The sequence below is a fragment of the Papio anubis genome, chromosome 6 (assembly GCF_008728515.1).
Source record: "Papio anubis isolate 15944 chromosome 6, Panubis1.0, whole genome shotgun sequence".
Lineage (NCBI taxonomy): Eukaryota > Metazoa > Chordata > Mammalia > Primates > Cercopithecidae > Papio > Papio anubis.
This window is the reverse complement of record NC_044981.1, coordinates 12,929,826-12,946,588: the sequence shown is the minus strand read 5'-3', so window position 1 is coordinate 12,946,588 and position 16,763 is coordinate 12,929,826. Positions and strand designations below refer to the sequence as shown.

Genomic DNA, 16,763 nt, shown 5'->3' with positions numbered 1-16,763 from the left:
TGAGTCTACTTTCTACACATCATCTCTCTCTGCCCATTTCCCCTAGCCCTCCTAATAGACCCCTCAATCTTTTTTTTTTCTTTTTTTGAGACGGAGTCTCGCTCTGTCACCCAGGCTGGAGTGCAGTGGCGCGATCTCGGCTCACTGCAAGCTCCACCTCCCAGGTTCACGCCATTCTCCTGCCTCAGCCTCCTGAGTAGCTGGGACTGCAGGCGCCCATCACCACGCCCGGCTAATTTTTTGTATTTTTAGTAGAGACGGGGTTTTGCTGTGTGATCCGGGATTACAGGCATGAGCCACTGTGCCCAGCCAGACCCCTCAATCTTATCAAGTCTACCTATCACCTTTTCTCAAGTGGCAGGGCCTCAGCCAGTCCCCAAACTATCACGAGCACCCCTGCCTGGCCCTCCTGACTTCACTTTCTGACCACTTGAGTTCATTTTCTACCCTGCCTTCAGCGTGAGCATGTGTCCAAGCAGACATTTAATCCTACAGCTACTCAGCTTAAAACTTTTAATGGCAACCTACTGCCTTTCAAATGAAATCCACACTCCTTGCAGTGATATGCTAGGCAATCATAAACTGGCCCTGGGAGCGTTTCCAGCTCATCTCTTTGCTGCACCTTCTTTGAATTTACCCTAGTCTGCATGCTTAACTGTGGCATGACTTCTCAGTCTCCCTGCCTTTGTTGAAAGTCTGTTTCGTCTGCCCACAATGTTCTTCCTTGAAATGCCTACCCCTTACCAAATAGCAAAATCTTTCAAGCCTAGCTCAGCTATCTCCTGTAGTTTTTCCTAATCTTGTGGTCAAAATTAACAGCTTCTTCACCTATGCCATCACGCCACTTTTATAAGTCAATGTGTTATAACATTTATCACATTCAACTATAATCATATAATATGCTATACAAGGACCTTTCCAAGAAGATGAATTGTGTGTCATTTACCTGTGAACTCACCTTGGGACATAAGAGTATTTCAATGAATGTCTGAGGAATTCCAATTCTCTCCTACTCTTCCTTCTGATTCTCTAATCCCTTGGTGTATCATCGTTATCACCATCATCATTCTCGTCATTACACAGCAGCCAATATTATCAGCACTTACTAGGTATCAAACATTGTGCTAAGCATTTTACACAGATTTCATTTAATTCTAACAAAAAATCTATAAGGCAGGGACTTACAATATCCCCAATTTCTAATAGCTGTGGCATCTCGAATACAGTTTCATTCTTTCAGCCAGTGTTTTGAGGTTATTGTTATCAACACCAGTTTAGACAAGTTGATGTGTAGTTATGTCTCCAAAGTGCACAGGGTTACATATTTGTTAACTTATTTGTAAACAGGCTAAGGCATGTGTTTTTGTTTTATATTTTAAAGAGTCTCTGACTCTTTAAAGCCTCCAAATTTTAGTGGGATGGGAAAATAGAAAACTAGCTTACTAGCATTTTGTGTAGAATGAGAATATTGTAGCTTTTTATATTTATTTATTTATTTATTTGTTTGTTTGTTTGTTTGTTTTTGAGATGGAATCTTGCTCTGTTGCCCAGGCTGGAGTGCAATGCCACGATCTCGGCTCACTGCAACCTTCACCTCCTGGGTTCAAGAGATTCTCCTGCCTCAGCCTCTCAAGGAGCTGGGATTACAGGTGCCAGCCACCATGCCCCGCTAATTTTTATGTTTTTAGTAGAGACGAGGTTTCATCACATTGGCCAGGCTAATCTCGGACTCCTGACCTCAGGTGATCCACATGCCTCAGCCTCCCAAAGTGCTGGGATTACAGGCATGAGCCACCCCACCTGGCAAGAATATTGTAGCTTTGAGTAAGGGCACAAGGGGCGCTGCTCTGTGGATGTCACAGGACTTGACATTCAGCCTTTTTCTCAGAGTCATTTTTGGCACTATTTTTGGCTCTCTAGTAGTTTCTACCATAATTCGGTTTATTGGTGCTTTAAAAAACGAACAGACCAACCATCCAATGCTGGCAAGGATAGGAAGGAACTCTCATTTATTGCTGGTGGGGACTCAAAATGGTACAGACACTCTGGAAGACAATTTGGAAATTTCTTACAAAACTAAACATGTTCTTATCATATGATCCAGACATCCTGTTCCTTGGTATCTACACAAAGGAGTTGAAAACTTCATATCCACACAAAAGTCTGCACATGGATAGCAGCTTTATGCATAATTGCCAAAAGTTGGAAGCAATCAAGATGTCCTTCAGGAGGCGTATGGATAAATAAACTGGTACATCCGGACAATAGAGTATTATTTAGCATTAAAAGCAAATGAGCTCTCAAGCCATGAAAAGACATGGAGGAAATCTAAATGCCTCCATGGAAAAAAGCCAGTCTGGAAAGGCCACACACTGTTTGAGTCTGACTACACGATATTCTGGAAAAGGTAAACACTACGGAGACAATGAAAAGATCAGGGTTGGGGGAGGGAGTGATGAATGAGTGGAGCACAGAGGATTTTTTGGGCAGGGAAATTACTTTGCTCAGATGATACTATAGTGGTTAGAACATGTCATTAAACATCTATCCAAACCCACAGAATGTTCAGCACCAAGAGCACCAAGAGTGAACCCTAATGCAGGCTGTGGACTCAGAGATGATGACGTAGGTTCATCAATTGTCACAAAGGAACCACTCTGCTGGGGACTATCGATAGGGAAGCTGTGCACTTGTAGGGTAGGAGGTACATGAGAAATCTCTGTTCCTTCCTCTCAACTTTGCTGTGAACCTAAAACTGCTCTAAAGCCTGTTTTTTTAAAAATGAAGGGACCAGAGAACGTCTTGCTCACGGGTGCCCAGGGCTGCGCTCACTGGCTCGAGTGCAATGCACCAGTTGTTTTTTACTGGGTTGTCAGTTACTCAAGAGTATTCATTGCTTTCTGCACTTTGTTTCCGCAATGCCACTACATAAACAGCAGTGCAGGTACTAAAGGTTTAACAAACTCTTGTTGAAATAAAATGAAGATAAAATACACTTGATGCTTCTCATAATAAATACGTATTTTCACCTACTTAAACAGTATCATAGCCTTGATGTCAACAGAAAACTATTACCAATGGGGTTTCTGGAGGCTCTGGAGCCTGGGATAGCCTCAGACTTGCACAGGGCATGGTGCTAGGAGGCCAGGCTCAGGGCTAGGAGAGAAGCTGAGTTCTGTAAAAGCCTAACTCCCTCAGGAACTTGATCCAGGAAGAGGCTTTTTGCTCTGTGTGCTCTAAGGGTCAGCCTTTGGCCACCACTGCCTGGCTTTACAACACAGTGCACAGAGCAGAGCTGTCTCTGCTGGGCAAAGTCCTTTACCCTCTGTGAGCCTCAGTTTCCTTATCTATAAAAAGCGAATGAGGATATTGCAGATTACTCTGGGCACTGCACGAGATCATGTCTATAAATAAAGGGCTTGGCAGAGTGAGTGGCTAATATGAGTGTCAATGAATGGAAATTGTTTATTCTCAACATCAAATATTAGGAGATATTTCATGATCATAATAAAGTGTTGGAGATGGAATTAGGGTGTGAACTCCTCCTGTCTCACCCCACCTTCTCTCTATCCCACTTGCTGTTGGCACATATTAAGATGGCGAATTTATTGACTTTCACAACCTGTCTTCCTTCTTTCCCTCTTTCTTCATTCTACCTCTTTCTCCCCCTTCTTTATTTTCCTTTACCTCTCTCTCTTTTTCTTTAACTGCCTCCTTTTCTTTTATTATCTTAAAAATGAGTTTATTTTGTCTCCTTGCTATTTCTGGCCAACTAACTAAGGGTCTTGTATGGAGATCTTTTTGCCAAGGCCATATTAAGCTCACCAGGTTGCTAAACTTAGACTAGCCTGTTTCTGCTCTCCCTTGGAAGGTCTGCAATACCATAAACAAGAAAGGTATGAGGTCAAAGGATTCTTGTTCTGAGCAAAGGGGACAGTTTCACACAGAGCTTCCCAGAATGAAGGCAGGGCCTGACAGGAACGAGATGAGAGGCCTCCAGCATAATCTAAACAGAGCAGTTATTACCTTCCTCCCTGCCAAGTCAATGCCACTGCCCATCTCGGAAGCCATTTTTCAAATTGCTTTTTGGCCAGCTCAGCACAAAACCTACATGACAGCTTTACTTTGGGAGAGCAACAGAAAAAGGCAGTCTCCTGCAGGATCAGGCCCTTTTGTTGGTCCCTCTAATTCTCTCCAAAGCACCATGTGGAATTTTTGTCATGACTTGTGCCCAAATAGGACGAAGACCCAGGGAAGATACAAGCACTCAGTGGCCCATGTAATGGCGCAAATGAATGAGGTGTTATAAGGTAGAAACTGCAGTAGGAAGAGGCCTGGGATGGAATTCTAGTTCTGCCACTTGCTCACGGGGGGCAGGTGAGTTAGCCTCTGTTTCGTAAACTGGGGGGAAGTTCTAAGGTGATGTTTGTAAAGCACCTGTCAGGTACCTAGGGCAGAGCAGGTGCTGAATGATCCTAGCCAGGCTGGTTTCTTAGTCTCCTTTTTCTCATGTATAAAAGGGAGAAAGACAACAATGCCCCTTTTGTAGAGTTCTTTGGGAAATTAAATGAGCTCTCTAGCAAATGGTGAGTACCACATGTGTGTGCCTCTCCTCCTCCCTTCTCCTGGAAAACCTCCAAGTTGCAGACTGTATTTTCCAAAGATGAACACAATCATATCTCCTATCCCACATTCCCTTCTAGAATCCTACCACTCCCCCATCAAATGGTGGAATCTTAATTCCTCTCTCTGAATCTGAGTAGGCTTGGAACTTGCTTACACACCGTATGGTAGAAGTAATTCTGTGGGACTGCAGAGATGCCATCATAAAAGGCAATGTAGCTTCTCTCAAATTAGTTGGGATCCTTGCTATTGAAGCCTTCAGATGACACATAAGCAGTTAACTGCTTTCAGGCCGCCATGCTATAAGGAAGCCCAACTTAGCCTGCGTGGAGAGACCAGAGAGTTCCCAGATGCTCCAGCCCCACCCTTCAACAGTTGCTGCCTGAACTGCAACCTCATGAGAGACTGAAACAAAAACTATTCAGGTGAGTCCTCCCAAATCCTGGTTCACAGAAACATGAGAGATTATCAAAATGATCATTGTTTTAAACAGCTAAGTGTTGGGGTGATTTGTTATGCACTGAAAGAGACTCGGGACACTCCAGTAGCTATTTAATAAAAATCATAAGCAGCCCAGGATTGGAGCATTAGGTGTGAGACAGCAGGGGTGTATATAAGGCTTGGCCTCTTAGACATTCTATCAGCCTTGGGGATGGGCAACTCCATTTTCAAGTAGTAATCTAATCCTTCTCTTCCTCAGAGCACTGTGTACTTGTGTGTGTAGTGGTATGAGAAAATCCCACCATTGATCCAGATTGATTCGTGATTTTTTTTTTTTTCAAACCACAGAAGCTGTTTACGTTTATACTAAATCTTAAAGTTACCAAACCATTTTTGGTTTAAAAGGACATTAATACTAAACACTTTTTCAAAGTGTTTTATATCAGAGTTTATATATTCTTTAAATTTATTTTAAATAAAACCACCATAGCACTACATTCAGACCCCCTTCCTCGTTAGAATATCCTCTCCGACTCCCATGCCTTTTTGGCCAATGTATGTCTATACCACATTTGCCTCCACAGACTCACCTCTTCCAGGAAGCTCCCAAACAACCACAATGGACTTGGATCATTTACTTATTCTTCCTTCCCAATGAGCACTTAAGCTAAGAGAGTGGTGTCTGTGTTGGAAGATGTTGCCCTTGAGTTACTGTTTACTGGACTTTCCTAGGTGTTTCATTGACATAGGCTGTATCTCCACTGTGGTGAAAATTCCTGGAGAATGTGGACCATTTTTCTTTTCTTTCTTTCTTTCTTTTTTTCTTTTTTTTTTTTTTTTTTGACGAAGTTTCGCTTTTGTTGCCCAGGTTGGAGTGCAATAGCACGATCCAGGTCACTGCAATCTCCACCTCCTGGGTTCAAGTGATTCTCCTGCCTCAGTCTCCCAAGTAGCTAGGATTACAGGTAGGCGCCACCATGCCAGGCTAATTTTGTATTTTTAGTAGCTATGGGTTTCTCCATGTTGGTTAGACTGGCCTGGCACTCCGGACCTCAGGTGATCTGCCTGCCTCAGCCTCCCAAAGTGCTGGGATTACAGGCGTGAGCCACCATGCCCAGCCCCATTTTTCTATTTCTTTGTACCCCATTGTCACAAGGATTCCTTGCATCTGACCTTCAAGCATGTCTGTTATAAAAATTTATTTTGAAATGCTTTTATGACTTTCCACGCAAACAAAGAAAAACAGCTATAAATTGCCTGGAAGTAAAATTTAATATATTACTAAATTGTCAAATATTCAAATATTTCAGAATGTGAGAGCAGCTTTGAGTAAGGGCATGTGGATGAAATGTAGATGTTGAACACATTTTTAAAAAAACCTAATTGAAAGATAAATATGGCCTCAATTACCTCTTCCTAGAGGAAAATAACATGGAGTTCAAAGCTTAGGCACTGGAATCGGGCAAGGTCAGAGTTTAAATCTTGACCATTATTACTTTAACTGTGTGACCTTTGATGAATTCACAAGTCTTGAAGGGGGATAAAAATAAAGCCTAGATCATAGGATTATTGTTAAGATAAATGCGGTGGTTTGTGTTAAATACTTAGCATCATAACTGGCACAGAGAAGGCATACATCTTCCAGTTTATTATCATTATCAGCATCACCACCATGACCACCACCAACAACCCTATCCTAGCCACCATGATGGGTTTTGCTTTTAAGGTCTTAGAGCTGGCTGGGATATACCCCTTTCTTTAATCACCTTTCCTTCCACTGAGACATTTTCCCTTCAACTCAACTATATTTCTCAGCTTTTATGTTAATGTCATGATCGTAATTGTTTCAAACAATCCAAATAATCTCAGCTGCTCTGTACAGCTTACCAACACCCAGCCGTGACTTGACACTAGGTGTTTTCAACTGTCTCAGTCAGCATCACCTACTGGCCAGATTACCCTAGAACAGGAAGTCTGTTTTGACTAATGATGCAGAACCATCCAGCTCCTAAGTCTGTTGCCAATCAGCTCGGCCTTTCCTTTAGGGATATGGAAAGGTTCATGGTGCACCTACAATGAGCCAACAGAGGAGAACATTGGGGTTGAAAAAGATAAAGTCTATTGGAAATAACATTACAGATTAGTTGTTCATTCACTTAATCATTTATATATTAATTCATCCATTCAACAAATAGTTATTAACAGCCTGCTATGGATCTGTAGGATATACACACGTGAAGAAAACAGAAGTGATTTCTGCCTCACAGTTTTCAGACTGGTGGAAAATAACTGCTTTGTCATCAAATGACCCTGAGTTTGAATCTGACTCTGTCACTTACTACATATTTAAATTGCTTAGACCTTTCTGAGCCTCACTTTTCCTTAGGGTGATTGTGAGGATTAAATGAATTCACAGAAGTTTACTGCTTACCACAGCCCCTGGCAAGATCTACCATTTCTTTCCCCAAATGTCATATAATTTATAGCCACTAGAGTCAGGATACAAACCCAGGAGCGTCTGGCTCCCACATTTCTGCTTTCAAAGAAATGTTCTAAATATTTCTTTTAAGTTTCACTAGTTTTGATTTAGTTTTTTCCTCCCAAGTCATTAATTCATCATCCATTCAAAAATAAGAGCGTTGTTTTTCATATTTTTCCCATGTCTTCTTTATTTCTCATTGAACCCTCTGCAGTAAACCACTTCCCTCTATATTAACTGATGTGAAAATCACGAGGCAACTGGTGTCATTACAGAAAAAAAAAAAAAAAAGCAGAATAGTTATGTTTCTTCAGGTTATACTTGGGAAGCCAGATAAAGTGCTGGGTTATGCAGACCATCGTATCTCAACAGTGCAGTAGAAAGAAGCATAAAGCATCTAGCAGAAAGAACTTAGCTTGCCAAGCAGTAATTTATGGGTATTTCTTTTTTTTCTTTTTGAGACAGAGTCTTGCTCTATTGCCCAGGCTGGAGTGCAGTGGCCGGATCTCAGCTCACTGCAAGCTCTGCCTCCCATGGTTTATGCGACAACCTGCCTCAGCCTCCCTGAGTAGCTGGAACTACAGGCCCGCTTTCAGCTCAAGCAGCTTGGTTTTTTTGTATTTTTAGTAGAGACAGGGTTTCACCGTGTTAGCCAGGATGGTCTCGATCTCCTGACCTCGTGATCCGCCCGTCTCGGCCTCCCAAAGTGCTGGGATTACAGGCTTGAGCTACCGCGCCCGGCCGGTATTCCTTTTTTAAGTCTAGAAGTTGGACTGTTACAAAATTATATTAGCGATCTAGGGGAGCTCCACTAAAAATCCAGCACCGTCGGCCGAGCGTGGTACCTCACACCTGTAATCCCAGCACTTTCAGAGGCTGAGGTGGGCGGATCATGACATCAGGAGTTTGAGACCAGCCTGGCCAACATGGTGAAACACCATCTCTACTAGAAACGCAAAGATTAGCCAGGCATGGTGGCGGGTGCCTTTAATCCCAGCTACTCAGGAGGCTGAGGCAGGAGAATTGCCTGAACCAGGGAGGTGGAGGGTTCCAGTGAGCCGAGATCTTGCCACTGCACTCCAGCCTGAACAACAGAGCAAGACTCCATCTCAAAAAAAAAAAAAAAAAAAAATTCCAGCACCATCGCTGCATTGTATGTGCAATGATTTTTTAGACTCTGAGCCCTCTACCATATTGGATACCACGCTGCAATTCTTTTCTTGCTTTCTGCAATACCACTTACTATCTAAGCTACTTTTTCATTTGTTTGCTTGAACTGTACTTCTTATTTCTTTGTTTTTTTCTCCATTTATCTACTTCTTAAATGCTGGGTTCTCTCTCAAGCCATTTTTTGGTCTTACCCCTCCCTGGACGGTCTCACTTCTGATCTTTTAATCTATTTTTCTAGAGCCTTCTCTTTTACACCACTTGCAATTTTCCTAATTCGCATCCTTACCCTCTCTTACCAGGTCTACTGCAATAATCTAACTGGTTTCCCATTTGCAAATTGCTCATATCTGGGAGCTTTGTTTTTCACACTGCCACCAGAATTGGCTTCCTAAAACCAGGTTAGTACATGACACCCTTTCTCAAAGGTTAACATCACTCCCTTACAGGGTAGTGTTCAAGTTGTTTAGCATGGCACCCAACGTCCTTCACTACGTTCCTGTTCATTTTTCATTGCATCCTTCCCTGATGCCACATTTTCTGCTATTATAGTCTACTTAGTGTTCTACACACGTTTCGTCTTTCTCTACCCACCTTCTCACTGGACGATGCATTTCTTTATTCTTTATCTTTGTGGCATTTCCCAATATATGCTCCTCAGAATACTGGTCTTGTGAGATGTCTACTAAAGAAAAGGAATCTGGTAATCTGGTGTAATACAGTATACTAGATCTACTTCCACCCCCGCCTTGGAGGTTTCATGAACTTTAGCATTTATTTATTTATGTATTTATTTATTTGTGAGACAGCGTCTTGCTCTGTTACCCAGGCTGGAGTGCAGTGTTACGATCTTGGCCACTGCAACCTCCACCTCCTGAGTTCAAGCAATTCTTCTGCCTCAGTCTCCTGAGTAGCTGGGACTCCAGGCACCTACCACCACACCCGGCTAATTTTTGTATTTTTGGTAGAATCGGGGTTTTGCCATATTGGCCCGGCTGGTCTCAAACTCGTGACCTCAGGTGATCTGCCTACCTCGGCCTCCCAAAATGCTGGAATTACAGTCATGAGCCACTGTACCCGGCTAAACTTTAGCATTTAAAATGCTCTGAGAAGTCCTGCAGCAAGTAAATCAGGTTAGCTTTGCTACTCAGTGTTTCCCAAACACCAGATTCCTCTTTTTCTAGAAACCCGTAAGAATTAGCATTTAATGACCGTACTTTGGGAATCCCTGATCTATTCAAATCTTCTTCATTCATTCACATTTCATTTCATCTGTCCTTATTCATTGACTTGGAAAATATGTATTTAGCACCATGCCAGGCACTAGTGAATATACTGAGAAAATATTCTCTTGACAGCAAGATGAACATAATTCCTGCTTTGATGAAACTTACAGTTTTGACTGAACAGTGGATAAGTAAACATGCAATGACCAGAAAATGTGGTAAGAGCTATCATAGGGGAAACAGAGACAATGTGGCGGTGCATAGCAGAAAGACAATGAATCTTGGGGAGTGATTAGGGAGAGCTTCCTGGAGGAAGTGGTTTTATACAGGGACCTAAAAGAGAAGTAGAAGTTAGTCAGATGGGAATAAGGGGGGCAAAAGGGGAAGAGTGTATTCAGGGGCAACTACTTGTATGAAGTTGCTAAAACCAGAGACAGCATGGCATGTCTGAGGGACTAAAAGAAATCTCAACTCTCACGCCTGTAAACCCAGCACTTTGGGAGGCCGAGGCGGGCAGATCATGAGGTCAGGAGATCAAGACCATTTTGGCTAACACGGTGAAACCCCGTCTCTACTGAAAATACAAAAAATTAGCCGGGCGTGGTGGTGGGCGCCTGTAGTCCCAGCTACTCGGGAGGCTGAGGCAGAAGAATGGCATGAACCTGGGAGGCGGAGCTTGCAGTGAGCCGAGATCCCACCACTGCACTCTAGCCTGGGCAACCCAGCAAGACTCTGTCTCAAAAAAAAAAAAAAAAAGAAAATCTTATTTCAAAGGTGAAGACATCTTCACCGCTCCTTTCATCCCCATTCACGGGAACTTCCTCTGTCTTCTCTACGTTATCTAGCTTGCAAAGTGGATGTTCAGAACATGCTTAGGCATTACAGTAATCTGATCAAACAACTGTTTTAGGGGGACAGATATGATCTTTTGAAACACAGAGCTACACACATACCCACTTCCAAACTCTTCAATAAAGTCAGAATAAGGAAGTTTATTTTTTTAAAGGGTTTACTATTAAAGGGCACTTATAGATGTTGTATTAATTTTGTTTCTAATTTATTTTTTAAACGAAAGGATTAACATAGGTATGTAATTGTGGATGGCGAGGGATTTTCTTAATCAACCCCATTGTTATTTTATTCTCCTTAGTAAGTTTTGCATTTTTAGGCAGCTTGCTTTTGTCAACTAGCAAACAGGCAGGCCAAATTGTAATTGGGCAGATTGAACTAGAAGCTTAGAATTAAGCATACTTAAGAGCCCAGGATTTGGACTCAGCGTCTCTCTCGGTAGCCACCATACTGAGATGCATGCCCTCGATCATTGCCTTAATTCTCAGACACACTGTGCTTCCTGCCTTTCCTTCCATGGCTGCTGTCTGGCAATAAAAGAGTCATCCTTTTTGTTATCAGTAGAACAGAGGGTAATGTCTCTTAATTAACAAAAGGAAGTGGTGCAATGTAGTAAAAACATTGCAATTGTTTCCAATTAATCCCACATGCAGTTTGGCAAAGTTAATAATCCATAAAATGACCTGAGACCTAAATATGCAGAAGAGTCATCTTTTGTCCGTCATTTTTTCTATTGATCCAGCAAAAGCAAGAAAATTCCAAGACTACATGCAAGGCCTACAGATTTAGAATATCATAAATTCTTAAGTATTATCTCAAATATAAAATAAATTTACCTGTGCCATTCAGATCGTATGAATTTCTAAATGTTTTACAACCTTTATAAATCATAACATGTTGACAGGTGTCAATTCAACCACAGTGAAGCAATTATTTACTTGGATATACCATTTGTCACCAAAGCAACAGCACCTTCCCATTCATATAAAAGCAAGAAGGACATTTGCATTTTAATTTCATCATCAGTGTATTTCTAAATTATTTGAGGATAGAGAATGTGTCTTACACATCTATGAACCCCTAAAAATGCCACATGGAACCTACTATCCCAGGTCCAATAACTTTTTCTTTCCATTGTGGCAGAATACACATATGTAAAATTCATTATTGTAACCATTTTAAGGTGTATAATTCAGTGCCATTTAGTACATTCACAGTGTTGTGCAGCCATCAACACTACGTAGTGCTATAATATTTTCATCAACCCAAAAGGAAACCCTGTAGCCAAGAAACAATCATACCTAATTCTCCAATTTTCCTTAGCCCCTGGTAGAACCAACCTACCTTCAGGTCTCTGTGAATTTGTCTATTCTGGACATTTCATATAAATGGAATCCAACATATGTGGCTTCTTTCTGTTGGCATAGTATTTTCAAGGTTCATCCATAAAGTACATATGTCAGTACTTTCTTTCTTTCTATGGCTGAATAATATTTCATTATATGGATATGCCACATATTTTTTGTCCACACTTTGTTTATTGATGAACATTTGTGGGTTTTCTACCTTTTGGCTACTGTGAGTAACGCTGCTATGAACATTCCTGTACAAGTTTTTGTTTGAGCATCTGTTTCTAATTCTTTAGGATATCTGTCTAGGAGCGGAATTACTCGTAATTCTATGTTTAACCTATAGAGGAATGAATAATACTTTTTTATTGAATATTACCAGGATTCTGCAAAGATTGAATGTGGTTGGTAGGGCAGATCTATACCTGCTGAAATGCCTGGATGAAAGAGCTACGGAGCTTTGGGATATGTGTGCTTGTATCAGCCTGGGTCAGGAAGATTGACTTGGATGATTCATTTCTCCACTAGCTCGTAAGCTACTTTCTTCAGTGGAACTGTGTTGCCAAACACTCGGGCATTGGAGTTGGACTGTATGAATTCCAGTCCCAGGCTTGTCATGTATCAGTGTGACCTTATTTACATTTGTTTATTTATTTATTTATTTGAGACAGAGTCTCGTTCTGTCGCCCAGGCTGAAGCGCAGTGGTATGATCTCGGCTCACTGCATCCGCCGCCTCCTGAGTTCAAGCGATTCTCCTGCCTCAGCCTCCCAAGTGACTAGGATTACAGGTGTGAGCCACCGCACCTGACCACTGTGTGACCTTAAACTAGTTGTTTGACCTTTAAGACTTAGTTTCACCACTTGTAAATGAAAGAACTAGCTCTAACTACAACATGAAGTTGTGGTTACTTTAAACAGGGCAGGGTATTTCAAAAGTGTAGTATATCACTTGGCAATAAATACTCAAAAAGTATTAGCTTGAATTGTGTTTCTACTACTTGATATCCCTGTGGTGTTTAAGTAGCATAGTGCTAGGCACACTAAAAGGCACTTAATCGTATGGAAATAATGACATATTTAATGGGAAATGACAGATCATTTTGAGGATTATCAGTTTTTTCTCTTTTTTTCTTCCTTTTCTGTTGTTGCATGTTTGTTGGAATATTCTGTTTCCTGAAGGGTGAGCAAAAGATGGGATGTGGCATTGGAAAGTCAATGTCAATGAATGTAGGCAGAGATTTTCTTATGGGTACCTTTCCTGTAATCCCACACTGGATGAGGTTAGTTGCTGGCAGAATGGGGGAATTGATGAGCCATTTATTTCCTGCTCAAAGTTTTTCATACCTTGGGGAGGAGCTTCTCCAAAAGGAAACATCAAAGAACTCTCTGTCTGTGTTAGAAAATGCGTTTTCCTTAATTCAGGTCCACTCATGATGTTTTGATTGCAAGCCCCATATACTGACCTTTGAGTTCACTTTACATATTTTTCTATGCCAGTGCAAGCCTTCAGCATTACAAACATCAGATTGCATATACCTTTGCTTGTATGCTTGCTTCTGGCTGCGAATCTGCCCTGGGCTCTGACTATGCTGTATTCCTGACTCATGCTGCTTCGAGGCTCGCTTGTCCTGACGTACGCCCATAATTCACAACTCTGCAGCTTCCCAGAACCCCAATGCTACACTTCAAGGACATTTGGCTCCTACTCACTGAAGGTAGGAGCAGATTCAAGAGGAGAGGCAGGAAGTGGCAAGTGAGAGGTAGTGACATCCGGTCACAAACTCTCCCTGCTGAAAAAAGGTCTTAGAGCAATGTGCTGTGTGATGAGACCCCTCCACCTCTTCTTTTCTTACAATCAGCCTGACACTACTATGGTTTTCTGCTTGCTTCTCTTCACAGCTGTGACTTGTAAGAAAGACCCTTCATCATTTTACAGAGGTGATTTGTGCCATAACAAACGGCTATAAAGAGCACCACAACTGCAGTGGGCCAAGCACCAGATGTGACACAGAATATGTGATGTAGGTTAAATATCAAGTACCTGTCAATAATTTGCTACTACTCTGAGGATACTTCTTAAAGAGGATTTTACTGTTGGTCTGGTTTAGCCTTTCACCAGTTGAAGAAAGTTTACCCAAACGTATTGGGACCCAAGGGTTTTCTGTAGGTAAAATACAAGGGTGAGTGCCCTTGACCCTGAGCCTCACTGGTAGGTAGAAAAGGACGGCTTATATGAGATTGGTGCCATAAAGAGCCCAGGAAACATAACGTCCAAGTGAAAATCATATGCTTACTATGCAATCACCTCTTTAAGGCCAAGCCCCCAGGCTCTCCTTCCAAGAATATTGTAATTACTAAGGACAATCTATACAGACACCTTGAAACCATTGCTACATGGGGTGACAATAGTAAGAATCATTTCTGTCTATCCCAATTTCTCTGTCTTAGCATCTGTCCTGAGCAGATAGTAAGCGTCTGTGTCCAAATGATACATATTAAGGGACAAGCGTGTTCAAACGTTAGAATAGTCCCACTAATGGGAGGCTGAGAACCGTTGATGGCACAGATGAGCAGCACACCACTCAGAGAGTCATTAAAAGTGAAGATCAACATAAAAATCTCCAACCTGCTTGCTTTACCCGTGTCAAAGCCAGGATGAGACGTATTTAGGACATGACACACAGAGGCGAGAATGTGTGTTTCCATCACTTCTAGCAACTTCCTAGCAAAAAGCTCCGTGAGGACTTCCACCTTCTTATAGTCAAGGCTTTTCATCTATTATGAATTCTCAACTGACTTCTGGGGCAAACATCATAAAGCAATTTTATCTCCACTGAATATTTCACCATTCTAAATAGAAAGTCTTCCAGCCTCTTACCTTGTTGCTGAAGTTGCCCTAAAGAAAAGTAACTCTAAACCAACATATGCAGGCTCCCATGAGTTAAAACACAAACCCCTTACAACCATGTTATATATTAAAAAATTCATCTTTTAACACCAAAAGCTGAAAAGCAGTTTTAAGAAGCCATCACAATGCCATCCCACACTGTGAGTTATTTAATTGCAATAGGAATACATGTGCCAAAAATCATTCCCTAATTAGCTTGAACCTAAAACAGCAGTTGTTAAATGTGTGATTGGTGCTGATGCAAGAGGGTATGCTTTTGCCATTGTGCAGCAGGGGCTGTGATGGTGTTCAGGTTTTATTTTTAAAGTTTGGGTAATTATAACTTAAACTAACAGCAGGGGGGAAATGAATCATTTATTTGTCTCTCTTATTACAGCTTCTCTCCCCAAAAGTGTTTCCTTTCTTGCTGCATTTACCTACCTAGCAAGGTGTTACTCTGGGTCCTGAGGATGGAAGCATCTGGGATTTGATCACAAATTGTATAGTAAACATTCTGAGACAGGTGACTGCCACCCAAATTCATTATAAAGTGGAAAAAATGCACTCAATTAATTCAGCACGTTTGCCGGATATAAAACTTGAACAATCAACAAGAATCAGTTTGGCATTGGAGGTAAAGTTCTGGACTGGATGTCAGAAAACCTGGATTTGAGCCCATCTCTGCCAGTGACTAGCGGGGCACCTCTGGCGCCCCCTAGCTCCCTGGATTCTCGGTTCTCTTTTATGCTCTCTCAGGTTGCTTGCAGCTCTGAGATGTAGAATTCCACAATAAAGAAGAGTGGAATGGTGTGAATGTCATGAATATACAGCTACTTGTATAATCTACTGCTTTTCTCCAATTACTACGAGCCATGCGACAGCCTTAGACTTGGCTGGGATTTTGACTGATGAGGAAAGAGTTCTAGAAAGGAGAAGTGACTGGTTAATAGTTACACTGTTGGTAAATGTGGGAGAGAGAGTACAAACCAGGGATTTCTATGTTAGATGGGCTCAAATCCAGGTTTTCTGACATCCAGTCCAGAACTTTTCCTCCTATGCCAAACTGCTTCTTGTTGATTGTTCAACTTTTATATCAAGCAAATGTACTGAATTAATTGACGCTAGATTACCTAAGGCAATCTCTCCTTAGATTATGGAGACACCAGGTGACATTGAATTAAAGGCTTTACCGATGTATTTTCCAGTGGCTACTCATTATTCTTAGACTAGGGGACAGTATCTGGAATCCAGCAGTCTTAGTTCCAGTTCAGCATGATTTTGCCACGCAATGAAGCACCTATATGTCCTAGGTTTATCTTTGTTCAGAAAAGCTGGATTATGTAATAATTAAGAGTATGGGCTTGATACCAAGATTTGTATATGACTGTTCATAGCAGCTTAATTTGTAATAGTCAAAAACTGGAAATTTCCCCACTATTCATTAACAGGTAAATGGACAAATTGTGGTATATCCATACAATGAAACACTACTCAGTGATTAAAAATGCATGAACTGTTGAGGTCTGCAACAACATGAATAAATCAGAAAATAATTATACCAAGTGAAAGAAGCCAAACAAAAATAAAAAGTTCATCCTTTAGCATTCCATTTACATAAAATTATAGAAAATGTAGGCTAATCTATAGCAACAGAATGCAGATCCTTGTTGCTTGGAGATGGGAGTCTGGGGAGGGATGAAAACGAAGCAGGAGGAAGCTTTTGGGAGTGAAGGATATGTTC

At 41.5% G+C, this 16,763-nt stretch overlaps 1 protein-coding gene and 1 long non-coding RNA gene across 16 annotated transcripts in view; one reads left to right on the top strand and one right to left on the bottom strand.

The window, feature by feature from the left end:
- The window catches only part of PHACTR1 (phosphatase and actin regulator 1), a 576,315-nt gene that overhangs the window by 336,944 nt on the left and 222,608 nt on the right, over positions 1–16,763 (bottom strand). The window lies entirely within an intron of this gene.
- LOC103883473 overlaps positions 1,735–16,763 on the top strand; it is a 34,041-nt gene continuing 19,012 nt past the window's right edge. For both annotated transcript variants that reach the window (XR_001901548.3, XR_645705.4), the window contains exon 1: positions 1,735–5,048. This is a non-coding gene — a long non-coding RNA (uncharacterized LOC103883473). The remainder of the gene's footprint in view (positions 5,049–16,763) is intronic.